General features: G+C 34.3%; 1 pseudogene; it reads right to left on the reverse strand.

The window, feature by feature from the left end:
• Nucleotides 1-5,812: 5,812 nt before the first annotated feature.
• On the reverse strand, nt 5,813-13,750 carry LOC101702771 (KH domain-containing RNA-binding protein QKI pseudogene; annotated as a pseudogene).
• Between the last annotated feature and the right edge of the window lie 278 nt (nt 13,751-14,028).

The following is a 14,028-nucleotide window of genomic DNA, read 5'->3' on the forward strand; positions in this document are numbered from 1 at the left end:
AACCTCTGGCAAACACTAATGTACCTTCTGTTTGTATTGACTTTGAAATTCATGACATTCCATATAAATGGAATCATATAATACCTTGCCTTTTGTTTCTGGATTCCTATATTTAGGGTAATGCTGTCAATGTTTATTGATGTTATAGTATGTATCTGAATTTCATTTCTTTTATGGCTGATTAATATCCCATTGTATAGATATACCATTTTTGTTTATCCATTCATCAACCAATGAGTACTTGGATCGTTGGGCTACTATGAATACTGCTCCTTAAACATTTGTGTACCAGTTTTGTGTTGACATGTTTTCAATTCTTTTGATTAGATACTTTTGAAGAGTGGAATTGCTGGATTTCATGTTAACTTTTTAAACTTTTAAGAAATACTGAGTTTTGATAGTTCTTTATATATTTTAAGTACAATGTGTTTATGAGATAATGTGTTTTACAAATATTTTCTTTAAATCTATGGCTTGTATTTTTATCTTTATAGTTTTCTTTGAAATTCTTAATTTGTTATTTATATGGGTCATTATTTTGAAAGAAAACTTATGTTTTTCTCAAAATTTCATAGTTTTAGGTTCTATGTTTAGTCTATGAACTATTTTGAGCATTTTTTGTGTATGGTGTGAGATATGAATAAAATTTATTTTTTATCATAATGATAACCACTTATACCAGCATTATTGCCTTTATCCCTTGTCAAAAATTAGTTCATGAGGCTGAAATATAGTTCAGTTGTAGTGTTTACCTAACATGCAAACATGAGATGGACCATCTAATGTTACCTATTCTCAAAATTAAAAAAATATATTTTTTATGAGAGAGGTTTCTATATACCCCTTGCTCCATCCTCCCATACAGTTACCAACACTGTCAACATCCATCAGAGAAGTCATTTGTTAAAATCAATGAAGCTACAATCTGTATGACTTTCAGTTCTTTTTAGCTTTGCCAGTGGCTAGTGCCTTTAGACAGTTATGAGTAGAAATGATGACAGTGGGCATATTTGCTTTGTTTCTGATCTTCTGGGAAAACATTCAATCTCTTACTCTTAAGTAGGCAAAGTATAGTTTCCTCAGGTTGAGGAAGTTCTTTATACTCCTATTTTGCTGAGAGATTTTATCAGGAATGAAAGCCAGAATTTACCAAATGCTTTTTTGCACTTATCAAGGTTTAAGGTACATATAAATCACCTAGTGTTTTTGTTAAACTTTTTTTTGATTCAGTCAGTCTGAGATGGGGCATAAGACTGCAATTCATCGATGCTACTTGTTATGGCCTACATTTTAAATAGCCAGGGACTAGAGTATATCTCTCTGGTTTCAAGAAAAATCACAATGGAGAGATAAGAAAAAAAACAACATAGAAGGAGAAATGTAGAGAATAAATTTTGTCATGAAGGCTAGTAATGGCCATTAGTTTTATAGTTTTTGGATTTACTTTGTCAAGCATGAATCTAGTGTTGTTTTTATAGGTGAAGTTGAACTACTTCTATTTCTTGTACATAATTGTTTGATTTGAAGCATCACATTGAATTATAAAATAAAACATCCCTCACTGACCACGTGTTTTTGATGAACAAGTCTAGATTGTGAGGGTTTAGATAACAAGCAGCACCACAGAATCTGAATATATTTGGTTCCTGAGTTTTGGATAGAAATTACTGTGAGTCAGATAGTGAGAGATGTCTATCTAAACTAAAACATTTTGCCTAAAATGTTTCATTTTGAGTTTGTATAACAAAATTTCAGTTAGTGATAGACTTCATTTGTTTATACATTTTCCCATCTGAGACTGCATACTCTTTGAGAGTTGGGATGTATCTTTATTAACCCTCGTGTTCTCAGTACCTTAAATATTATTTGGTACATAGTGCTCATTAAATGTTCATTGCATTGTTAAAATAAACTTAATGTAATAAGACAAATTATACGTTCTTCTTTCAAGAGAGTTAGTAACAGTAGGAAGGAAAATGATAGTCTGATATGGGAAGAGGATTCAGGGCTGAGAGAAAATTTTTGTTTTGTTCTTTATAAACAGTTTTTTTAATCCATCTAAATGAGAGGTTAGTTGTAGGCAGAAAAGAAAGGCTAAATGAATAAGGAGTGATTGAAGACATGGGAGAGAAAAAATATAATTGATAAAGGAAATGTCTGTACTACATTAAGAGCATAAATAGCTGACTTAATCATACATGGGGAAACATCACAATACTTTAACCCATTCTGCATTCAGTTGTATAGAATCTTACATCATCACAAAACCATTCATTCATGACCATCTCTATAATCAGCTCTAATCCAGGACTTCATTGCTTTACATCTGAGTGATGGTGGTGCACAAAATCTTTTCCATGAAAAAAATCCTCCTCCTGGAGAACTTAGTCTGACTCCCTTCTTGGTGATCCTGATTTCAGTTTATCATCTTAACCCCTTGTGATGTGTAAAGATTTGGGGTCATCACTGATCTGGTCAAGCCTATTTTCTTTTATGGGTTCCATTACCAAAAGATAGCATATGTCTCTTGATTTTGTTATACTTTGACATTTTACACATTGAAATTTGCCACCATAACTGAATTTAAATAATGATAATGCCTCCTGTTTTCAAATCAGGTGAAAAAGATTGGTGCCAAGAAGCCTTTCTCTAAGTAGCTATTTCAAGGAACATCATTAAGATAGTGTAATACATATGTAATTCGTGTGTGTGTGTGTGTTTGTGTGTATGTATGTTATGCGATGGATATACTTTTTTTAGGTTGGTATTATAAAATTTATTAAAATAATGCTATGGGTTAATAGAAACAGCAAAGAACCAAAGAATTAAAATGCAAGCTATGTAAAATCCCAACTAAAACCCAAAAGTATCTAATGTATTCATTCATTAGCTAACTAAAAGCCCCAAAAAGACAAGACACCCAGTATAATAAAGTACTGCAAAACAATTGGCAATTTTCAGTTATCAGAATTGTGGATTTTGCATTTTCTATCCTTTTCTCAATCAAGAAAAAAAATTCTTTTTGAATGTTATATAACATACATATAAAACAAGATAGAAAAATATATTATAAACTTGTAACAATGGCTGTAAATACATTATCTTACATGTTTCTCATAGGCAATAGGTTGGTTATGGTACATACACAGCATGAAACTACTACAGTAATAAAGAATAGACAAAAAATACATGTCAGCTGTACGATAACATACAAGTGACACTCCCATCTACCCACGCTAAAAAATTACATAATACTGTCAGATAAAAAGTCTTAAAAACGACATTAATAAGAAATAAATTCAAAAAGAATAATACTGAGAACCAAGGCATTCAGAGATTTCAAAAGTCATGCTTTTTCTTCAGTTGATCCAAAAATTTGTCAACTAAGTTTTCAAAAGTTCGTTCTGAGCCAACATTACTTATAAATGTCACACATTTATTATTTCATACATTTACTTTCTTCCCCATAAAAGACCTTTGATAAACATCTAAAATGTCCAGGTATAACACAGTTGAGATGAAACTGGATCAAATACTGGTATTTGTTTTTAACTATCACCTCAAATGTTTCAGTGTCGGAAATTTATTCAACCAACGAAACACAATAAAAATCAAAATGGCACAGCATATATTGTAAATAAATCAAAACAACTGTGTGTAACAGAAAGACAAAGCATTGGCACATAAACCAAAGCTAGCTGAGTACAAAAGAATGACTGTCTATTGCACAGTAAATAAACTGAAAAGGGTTCCGAGTGAGGCAGGATAATGGAGAGGTCACAATGAAGGTGTCCACTGAGCTTCCTGCTGACCTTGACTGTGAGACTGTGAAGGTATGGGAGAGGGAACGAGTTGATGAGTTGGAAGTCCACTGCCACTTGAGATTTGCCACGTTTGGTACTGAATAGTTACTGATCATTTCCTCAAGTGTTTAGATGTAGGCTTTGCACACAAATCGTTTCAACTACAAAACTTACTGAACTTCATGAGAAACTGGAAGCTTAAACTGAAATGCAGTTGAGTGTTTACATAAACAATGATGCTAGTTTTTCACATTCTTTCAAAGTTAAAAAAAAGGGACAAAAAAGGTGTATATGGAAGGAGGAGCAGTTACTAAAGCCAGCAGAGAGATGAACTACACAGTTATCTGGTAAAGAAATATGATTAAATTTTTGTTATTACAGAATACTGTTTTCTAGAATGAAAATCACAAAGATTTATTTTGTGAAAAAGTTTGCTAGGCATACTATTATCTCCAATTAAAATAGCCAATGCATCCCCCTTCTCCAAATACAGTAAAGCTATAATTTTGTCTGTAATTTCTGATCTGACATCCAGATCTTACATAATTTCTATCTCACAATCCTTTGGGCTAACTCTGAAGACTGTAATAACCTGAAGTACTCAATTATGATTTTTAAAAGAATGATCTTTTAAAACTAACTAGTCAGACATTAGAAAAGTTATCAAATTTTTTCACAGTATCAGATTTGGCAAATTTGCATCAAAGTAATGTGGCACAAATCATAAAATTAAAACCATCGATTCATTTGTCTCCCCTCCTATATTCATTCACATACTGGGCGACTGAGTTAACATGCATTAACTTTTATTCCAAGGAAGGAGCTGATCTTACAAGACCCTTGACTAAATGACCATGAAGGAAAATAAGGCACTTTCTTTTCTTTAGACTTATTCCAATACTTAAAAAAATAAAAAAAGAAAGACAAAAAGGCTCTGTTGGTCTTTTGTTTCTTGACAACCACCAGAAAAAATCATTTGATGAAATAAAGGGTTTCTTTGTTCTTCTTTTTTTGTAACACTTGAAAGTATAAAATGCTACATTTCCAAAAATATATATATTTTTTCTGTACCAGCACCCTTGTATAGTAAAAGTATCTACTTTTTGTTCATTTGTTTCAATGCACTACACTTTATCTACAATTTCATTACATGTATACAGCAAATAGGCAAGCATGGCTTTTACATTCTTAATGATTTTTTTTCTATACAGGGAGGTTTAAAAAAATTTTCAACAGTTTGCCCAGTAATGTGACACATAATGCATGTACCTTGTTCTCATATATATTTTTAAGGAGGTGTAAAATAAAGTTTCAGTAATTTTTACTCAGATATTCATCTTTTTAAAAATAGTTTTGCAGTTTTGTTCTTTGCATTACTTTTCAAAACTCCTTGTTAAGTTTTTTTCTCATGGCACACTTTTCTAATACTTCAAATTTTGTCAGGCAATATAAAAAAGGCTGCAAATTTTGCCCTTTGAGGGCACTGTAGTGACTAAACAGCATATCAAATTTTGAATACTTTTTGAAATCACTTCACCAATGACATCCCTGACCAAAGGTTCATGCATGATGTATCATCACACAGTACATTCAGAGAGCTTTAACTTAGCTATGAGAAGAAAACGATTCCTAGAAGTCTCCCACAGTAACTGCCTCTGTCATCGAGTAGTTAAGGGCCATGTCTCCCTTCTTAAGAGAGGCCTTCTTACCGTTCGCTTACGGTAGGATACTGAGAGATGATCAGTGCTGTGGGATGAGTTGGGCCTTATTGCTTTACTAATATTCAGTGCAGGTGCTAGAACCACTTTCACCCAAACGGGAAAAAAAAAAAAAGCTGAGTTGGAGAACAACAATTTCTTTGTCTTTTGTTTGGTTAGATGGTAAGATGAACGGACAAGTGCCTCAGCTAGCTGCCCTGACGACAGGCAAGCAAAGGCGATTACCAGTTAACTGATCAGCAGGCAGGCATGGTCAGGTCATCATTGAGTAAAGAGTTCAGAGGTCAGAAGGTCAAAGGTTAGTTGCCGGTGGTGGCTCGGTCTGTGATCACAATCCTTTGGTAAGGATGGACACGTATATCGTGCCTTCGAACTTTAGTAGCCACCGCACCTAATACACCACTGGGTTCAATAGAATACTCAAGGATCGATGTAGCTGGTGCCAACGTGTAGGGGTATTCATAAGGTGTGTAGATTAACCCAGCCTCTGCCCTGGAGGGACTATTGCAGCAGTGGGGTGAGGAGTTCTGTTTGGCATGACAGCAGTCTGTATTTGTCTGATCAAAGGCATTATGGTAGGACCAGTTGGCATGGGAGTATGAAGGGCAGCTGGTAGAAGGACAGGTGCAGGTCCAGTAATGATCCTTGGACCTGCCTGGGCTGTTGCTGCAAGAGAAAAGGCAAGGGCTGGTGATTTAATGTTGGCATCTCTGTAGGTGCCATTCAGAATTGCAAGCTCCATCAGCTACATCTTCTTCAAGCTGTCTTCTCCTTCTGCTGCAGGTACCAGTAATTTCTTCACTTCTTCAACTGCTCTCTTTAGTTTGATCTCTGTTCTGTTCTAAGCATCTTCCACAGTGATTAGTACATATAAATCTTCATTTAGATGCTCCCAATTGGGCTTGTCTCTATTTTGCTCCTTCTTCTTTTTATCCCTCATTGAGCCCTTGCCTCAGACCATTATTTTACATCCGGTTTCTGCTTTGAGCTGTTTAGCTGTAAGTCCTCTCGGTCCAAGGATTCTCCCGACAAAATTAAAATCTGAGTATTCTTTAACAGGCACATAAAGTTTCTCTTGTAACTGAACAATAGGTCCCACAGTATCAGGCAATTCTGCACTCCTTTTCTCTGTACTGCCATTTAATGTGTCATTGTACATGTCTTTCCATACTCTGCTAATTTTAGAAATTAGTACTCCAGGTCACTGTTGCAAGAACTTCTTAAAAGAAATTCCAGAGCTGACCAACATTATTCTTCTTGTCATTCTTCGCTCCCCACAGTGTTCTACCAGCTAAGCTTTTGCAAACTTTTGATGGATTTCATTTTTGCCCTCTCGAACGCCTCTATCCCCACCCCACCATGATGGATATACTTTTAATTTGATATGAGTTTATTCTCATATATGGGTTCAGTGGTAGCTTACAAGGCATTTGTGTTTTCCTTTTCTCTTGTTTATGCTCTCAGCAAAAGTTTACTCAGCTGATAAGGATATTTTGACAACTCTACCTGTGTAAAATTTGGTGTACAATTTCTGACTAGAATGTCCCAATTTTCAGAAGTAAGTTAGAGCATTTCAAATTTATAAGGATTTATAAATATAATTTATAAGGTATTTATAAGGTATAATTTATAATTTATAAATATAATTTATAAGGCATTAGCATACCTAATACAAGCAGTAACAATATTAAAACTTTATACAGATCATAGTATATAAAATCATAGGATCAAAACATCATGATTATAGTATCCTTGTCTCATTTGGAAATATTACAAATTTTTCTTAGTAAAATTGACTTCTAGCCAAAGTTATAAGATATTATACTTCTACCATGAAACAGTAATTCAATTTAATGCTATGTATGTTTTAGTCAACACAGTATCCTCTATTTTACCTTTAGAAACACACCTACTTTTTAAATTTCTCTGTTTCTCTATGTTCTCAAATACTGTATGCCCAAATAATTAATTTTCAAAAGTAAGTGTTTTGTTGTTTTTCTTTTATGTTCAGTAGTCCAATGATTGTCTTTATGTGATTCATTGCATTTCCTATCTCTTTGTTAGTTCTTGCCACTTAATTTTTAAGATTCTGGCCAAATAAAGAAACACACATAGAATTTTATGGAGAACCAATTTGCATAGGTGTTTTGTGAACTTTAATACCTAAAAACCTGGAATTCACCCAATGTAATTACTGAACTGTCATTATTTATGAAAGATGCCTTTATTATAGAAGCCACAAAAAATTATTCTGCACTAGCTGACAGAAAAAAACAGAAACAATCTACATTCGCTGAAAGTGTGGTGCTTGGGTAGCTTTCCTCTGCAGGACTGAGTCTGATTTGACAAGATTGATTATATTGACCATTTTATGGGTTGATTTCTGAGAAATTGAACAGTTAATTTCATTTAGTTTTCTTAATTTCCAAAAAGACCAGATGGCTTGATTGGAATAATGACTAAAACAACAAATTTGACCATGAAAACAGTTGGATCAATGGTGATGTGTTGACACCATCCAACTTCTCAAAGTGATAGATAGTGTAGAAATTTCAAACCCTGATTTTTCAGATTCAGCTGGCATCCTGAGTCTTGATGGCTAGCTCAGAATTAATATTGCAGTAAACAACTTTAATTGGGGGTATTTTCAAATTTTTCATAATGCAAATTGACATTCTAAAATGTGGAATATTAAAGCAACTAGAAAGAAAAACAACAAATTGTTAGTGTTATTGAGAAGCTTTGAAAGCACGCCAAGCTAAAATGATGAGGGGCCATGATATGAGAATCTATAATGAATTTATAGCCCAAACATTGTGACTCATAAACTTGTCACACAAGAGCAACTTTAAAAAGAAGTCCTTTAAAATTGATACGTGTCTTACTTGCTCTCTTAAGGTTTTATCACATTAATACTTCAATTTTATGAAAATGAATAAACATTAATAGATACAAAAGAAAAGGCAATATTATGAAGCAAAGTTTTAGGGCTTAGTTTTCTATCAAGTGTAATGACATTTGGCTCAATGTATGACTATTTTGGCAATGTCTACAGATATAAGGCGAAATGGATGGTTGAAGTAAACATCAAGATGTTTATGGTTTCAGTAGCTGTTCATGATGAAAATGATTGGAGAAGGGAATTCTCACTTCATAAGAATCAAATCTTCCTAAATCTTCCGGTCATTTTAAATTCTTTTTTTTCTGTTATGTTGACCATTTAATAGTTTCATTTGTTTCACTGAAGTTTTCCTTGCTTGTCCATATCAGAAATATTATCTTGAGAACACAGTTTGCCAGAAAGTTTTCTAGTTGTTAAACAGGACTAAATCAAACCAGCTGTCAATAGTTGTGTCCACTTATCTGAGATTCTGGGTCCTAAATATACAAGGTAAGGGTTGAGAGAGAGATAACCTTCTGCAGCCTTTTACCAACACTACTATAAGGAGTGGCCAGTAAGTTTCCTGTTCTTAGAACACAAGGCCTGGACAAAAGAATATGAATTTAATGCATATTTTGTCAGACATCTTTGTTGAATTTATTCATTCATTCAACAAATCCTTATTAGTATTTATTAAATGCTTAACATCACACTAGGCATATGTAGTAGTTATTTCTATATTCATTGGCAATGACAGACATTAATAGAATAAACTATAAAGTATATTTGTAATTCAAAGTTTTTTCCAGGTTCATTGGTGCGTGCTTTTAATACCAACTACTCAAGAGGATGAGGCAGGAATGTTGCAAATTTGAACTCAGTCTGGCCAAATTATTGAGACCCTATTCATGCCTCAAAAAAAGGGCTGGGAATATATCTCAATAGTAGAACATCCTTGGGTTTAATTACCAATAAAGGAAGAAAGAAAAAAAGGTTCTACATGAGCTAATACATAAAGGGTCTGGGTGTTACTAATAAATATTGGAGACTGATGTCACTTTTAGACTGCTTTCCAGATAGTATTTCTGAGAAGCTGGTATTTAACATAAGACCTGATGGTTGTCATTGCAACCAAGTAATAAGTAATAAGTGGTAGAGGAAAAGAAGTCCCAAGCAGAATGTGCAAAACTTGGAACAGAGAGGCTCATGTGGCTGGAGAGCAGAAAAAGAGGGAAGAGCCAACTCAGAATAATCCTGGAGAGTTAGGAAGAGCCAGTTCATATACCATGTATTATTTCTCTAGGGATGCTATAACAAAGTAATACAATCTGAGTGGCTTAAGCAATAGAATTATACTGTCTCATAGTTCTGGAGACCAAAAAGTCAAAACCAAGATGTTATCAGGTTTTATTCCTTCTGATGGCTATGAGGGAAGGTTATCTTCCAGGCTGCTCTCCTTGGATTATAGATAGATGTCTTTTCCCTATGTCTCTTTACACTGTCTTCCTTCTATGTGTTCCTGTGTCCAAATTTCACCTTTTGTAAGGACATTAATCATACTGAATCAGGGCCCTCCCTAAGTCATTACTTCAACTTGATTGCCCCTGTAAAGACTGTATCTTTGAAAAAGGTCACATTCTGAAGTACTGAATTTAGGACTCCAGTTTATGGATTTTGAGGACACAAACTCATAAAATAGAGCTGTGAAGAACATTTCAAAAATTTTGGATTATTTCCAGGTGCCTGAGGGTGCCATAGAAGGATTTTAATTTTATAAAGATTGTTCTGATAAATGAGGAATCTATTAGTTTCCTAATGCTTCAGTAACAAATTAACATATAACTTTATAGCATAAAATTACAGATTTATTATCTGACAGTCTTAGAAGTCAGAAATGCAAATCAGTTTCATTGGGCTAAAATCAAGATAGAGAATTTCTTTATGAACGTTTTAGGAGAGAATCCACTTCTTTGCCTTTCCTTGCCTCTAGAAAGCGCTTTGGCTCATGGATCCTTCCCCCATTTTCAAAACCACCAACATAGCAACTTCTTACCTTTCTAATTTCAGCTCCAATCATTACATATCTTTGTGACTACAGCCCTCCAGTTTTCTTCTCACAAGGACCTTTCTGATTTCATTGGAGCAACCTTGATAGCCCAAGAAAATCTCATCTTAAGATCTTTAATTTCATTACATCTACAAAGTCCTTGTTGCTATGCAAAAGTAGTGTGTATGTGTAATAACATTATGTAAGCATGTATGTGTGTTGGGGGGGCACTAATCTACTACCATAGTAATCAAGAATAAAAGGGAAAAAACAGAAAGCTACTGAAGCAATTTAAACAAGCAATGATGGTGACTTGGACTGGGTAGCAATAAAGATAGAGATAAGCAGTTAGGGTGGAGAATTATTTATGGCAAAATTAACAGGACTTGCTGATGAATTGGATAGGGCAGGAGAGGTAAAAGGAATATAAATCAATTGTAGTTCAATTTATATCTAATATGCCTCCTGGTTATTCTGAATATCATCTTTATACCATACACTAGAAATTGAAACACTACATTTTGAACATATTCCTATGTATTTCTAAAAGTAGTCATTCTTCTCTTCAAAAAGAAGTTTTGTTTCCATGTTTATTTTGGCATAGGTGGAAATTTTATTTTTAAATTTTTAGATGAGTTGTTTAAAAGTTTGTTCAGATTTTGAAACATTCTGCATAAATCATTTGAAATGGCCTACTAAATTTGCTATTTGTCCCACTAAGTTTCAAAATGAAAAAGTAAAAGGAACCAAATCATTGGAAAATAAAGTCAATTAGCAAATGAAGACTGGTTGAGTTTTCAAAGTGCATCAAATGTGGATGGCAATTATACTGAAAATAATAATTTTCATGAACACGTAACTGAAATTGGAACATATTTTGCATAACATTACAATAAGTGAAGTAGGATTTTAGATGGCAATCTCTAGAAAACTCAAATAAGAAGGGTGAGAGAGAGAGAGAGCTATTGAGAAATTCCCTTCCCTTATTCTGATAGCCAGGAGCTCTAGGGAATATTTCAAAATGAACAATGGGAGAACATAATTTATATGGGCATTCTTGGGCTATATATACTGTTAGCACATTATAGGCCCACCCCGAGGCAAACCCAACAAAGCAAAATAAAAACTAAGTATTTAATTTAGGACACTTGGTATATCTCTAGGAACACACCCTAGAATCACATCAAATTAAATATCCCTTTAGAAGAAAGTGATATCAGAAAGATGGTGCAAAGATTTTAGTGTTCATCCCCTCACAGTTTAATTATAAAAACCATCAAAAGGTACTTTCACAAGAGCTAAAGAATCCATGTGAGACAATGTAGCATGTTGGTAGAAAACAGAAATAAGAAAAGATGTGTTGTAGAGGGTAGGGATAACAGCTTCAAATTACCTATGTCACCCCTCCCCTAAGCCCCTGCAATGCAGTTCAGAAAGAGATAACTTTCATGTAGGAGAAGAATAGTGTCATGTTGACTTTGGTAACATTAGATTTCAGGACCACCACAGTGCAATACTGGCCCCATGTCTACAAGTTCTAAATTGGAGCCAGAAAATCCAGTCCCTAGAATCTGTAGAGTCAGTCTCCAGGCTTGCAACTATAACAGGACAGTTCCATTATCATGAGTTTCAGATACAACTGTCGAAATCCATGTACCAGGTTCACTCCAGTAGAATCTGTTACTAGATCACTCCCCCATTAGGAGCATGACTGTTCTTGTGGCCCCAGGCACCAGGCCTGCCTCCACAGATCTGGGGTCCAGCTAATTTTTTGTAGATAATCACCATGACCACCACAGTGGACCTTCATGCCTGGATGACCTTTACAGATTCAATATCCAGGCCTTCCCTAGTGGACTCAGGCTTTATGTCTTCCCCCATGTGTACCCAGATACCAGACAGATCACTATGGACCTGTTTGCATCACGACTGGCCACATGCAAACCCAGGAACTAGGTTAGTTGGCCTGAGAAGTTTGTCGAACCATTGACCTGTTATTTGTACAGGCCAGAATCTTTGGAAAGGCTCTCCCTGCTGAAGCCAGTCTGTAATGGCAAGAAAATGTGCCTACTCTTTCAAACATGAAGACATCAATGCAAGGTCACAAGGATCACAATTAATTATGGAAACTTTTGCTATTAAGGAAACAAAATAAAACACCAGCAACAGATCTAAACAAATGGAAATCTACAAACCTTCTGGCAAGAAATTAAAAATAATCATGTTAAAAAGCTAACTGATTTACAAGAGGTTATAGATATCTAACTAAACAAAATCAGGAAAACAATAATATAAGAACAAAATATAGAATTCAATGAAGAGAAAGAAACCATAAAGATGAATCAAACAGACATTTTTGAGCTGAAGAACCCAATGAATGAATTAAAAAATGTCTTAGAAATATAGAATAGGAGAATCAAGCAAAGAAAAGAATCAGCAAGCTTGAAGAACAAGTCATTTAGAATTTGATGAACAAAAAGGAAAGCAGTGAATAAAGCTTTTGTGATGTATAGGGTTTGTATGCAATTAGAATTAACTTATCAGCCTAAAATAGACTCAAGATTTTTATGAAAACCGCATGATAACAATAAAGAAAAAAACTACAGTAGCTACAAAAAAGAAAGAGAAAGAAATCAAATTTTATGCTATAAGAGAGAGGAAAAACAACCAAGCAAACCAAAAATAAATCTTATAGTCACCAAAATATGTGAGTCTTTCCCTACATACCAAGAAATTTTCCATCAGGTGACATCTGGGAATTCTACAGTTTAAATAAATTATGACACTAACTGGAGTTATTGCAGAGCACTCCAGGTTAAGAGCTCATTTCCACATAATTATTCCCTACTTAAGATTCCCAACAAAAAACTCAAGTTTTGAGCTGTGCTTTGGAGTTGCTAGATATAAATTGAGGTTCCCATGACCCAATTCTCAGATTCACAAATTAACTAACATGGCTTGCAGAACTCACTCAGAAAAAGAATTTAGTTTCACTTATCCATTTGTTACATAGGATATTACAAATGATACAGATAAACAGCCAGATGGAAGACTCACAGAGCTTCCATGTCTTCTTCAAGCACACCACAATCCAGGTACTTTAATATGTTCAACAGACTGGAAGCTCTCTGAACCCATTGTTAGGAGTATTTCTGGAAACTTCATTATAGTTGATTAAATCACTGATCATTGGTTATCTACTCAGTTTTCCACCCTTCTCGCCTTCATAGAGGTTGGTTTTAGAGATAAAAGTTCCAATACGTGGTTTGATTGCCTGGCATCTAGCCCATTCTGATGCCATCTTGGAACTTGAATTCATAAGTTATATCATTTGTGTATAAAAGACACTTATAACATTGAAGATTCCAAGGGTTTTAGGAGCTGTGTACCAGCAAAAGGAGACAAAACCAAATATGTAGTTCTTATCAATCACAATATCACAACTACAAAAATCATCAATCACAAAGGAAGACAGTTCAGACAAGAAGAGAATAGTCAATACATACAAAAGAATTAGAAAAATTAAGAAAATGTGAGCAATATGTCTGTACCTCTCAATACTGTTAGTGTAACTGTTAT

Source organism: Heterocephalus glaber, unplaced genomic scaffold (assembly GCF_053883595.1).
Source record: "Heterocephalus glaber isolate CG9 unplaced genomic scaffold, H.glaber_assembly_v1.0 deba00001730, whole genome shotgun sequence".
In the NCBI taxonomy this organism is placed as follows: Eukaryota; Metazoa; Chordata; class Mammalia; order Rodentia; family Bathyergidae; genus Heterocephalus; species Heterocephalus glaber.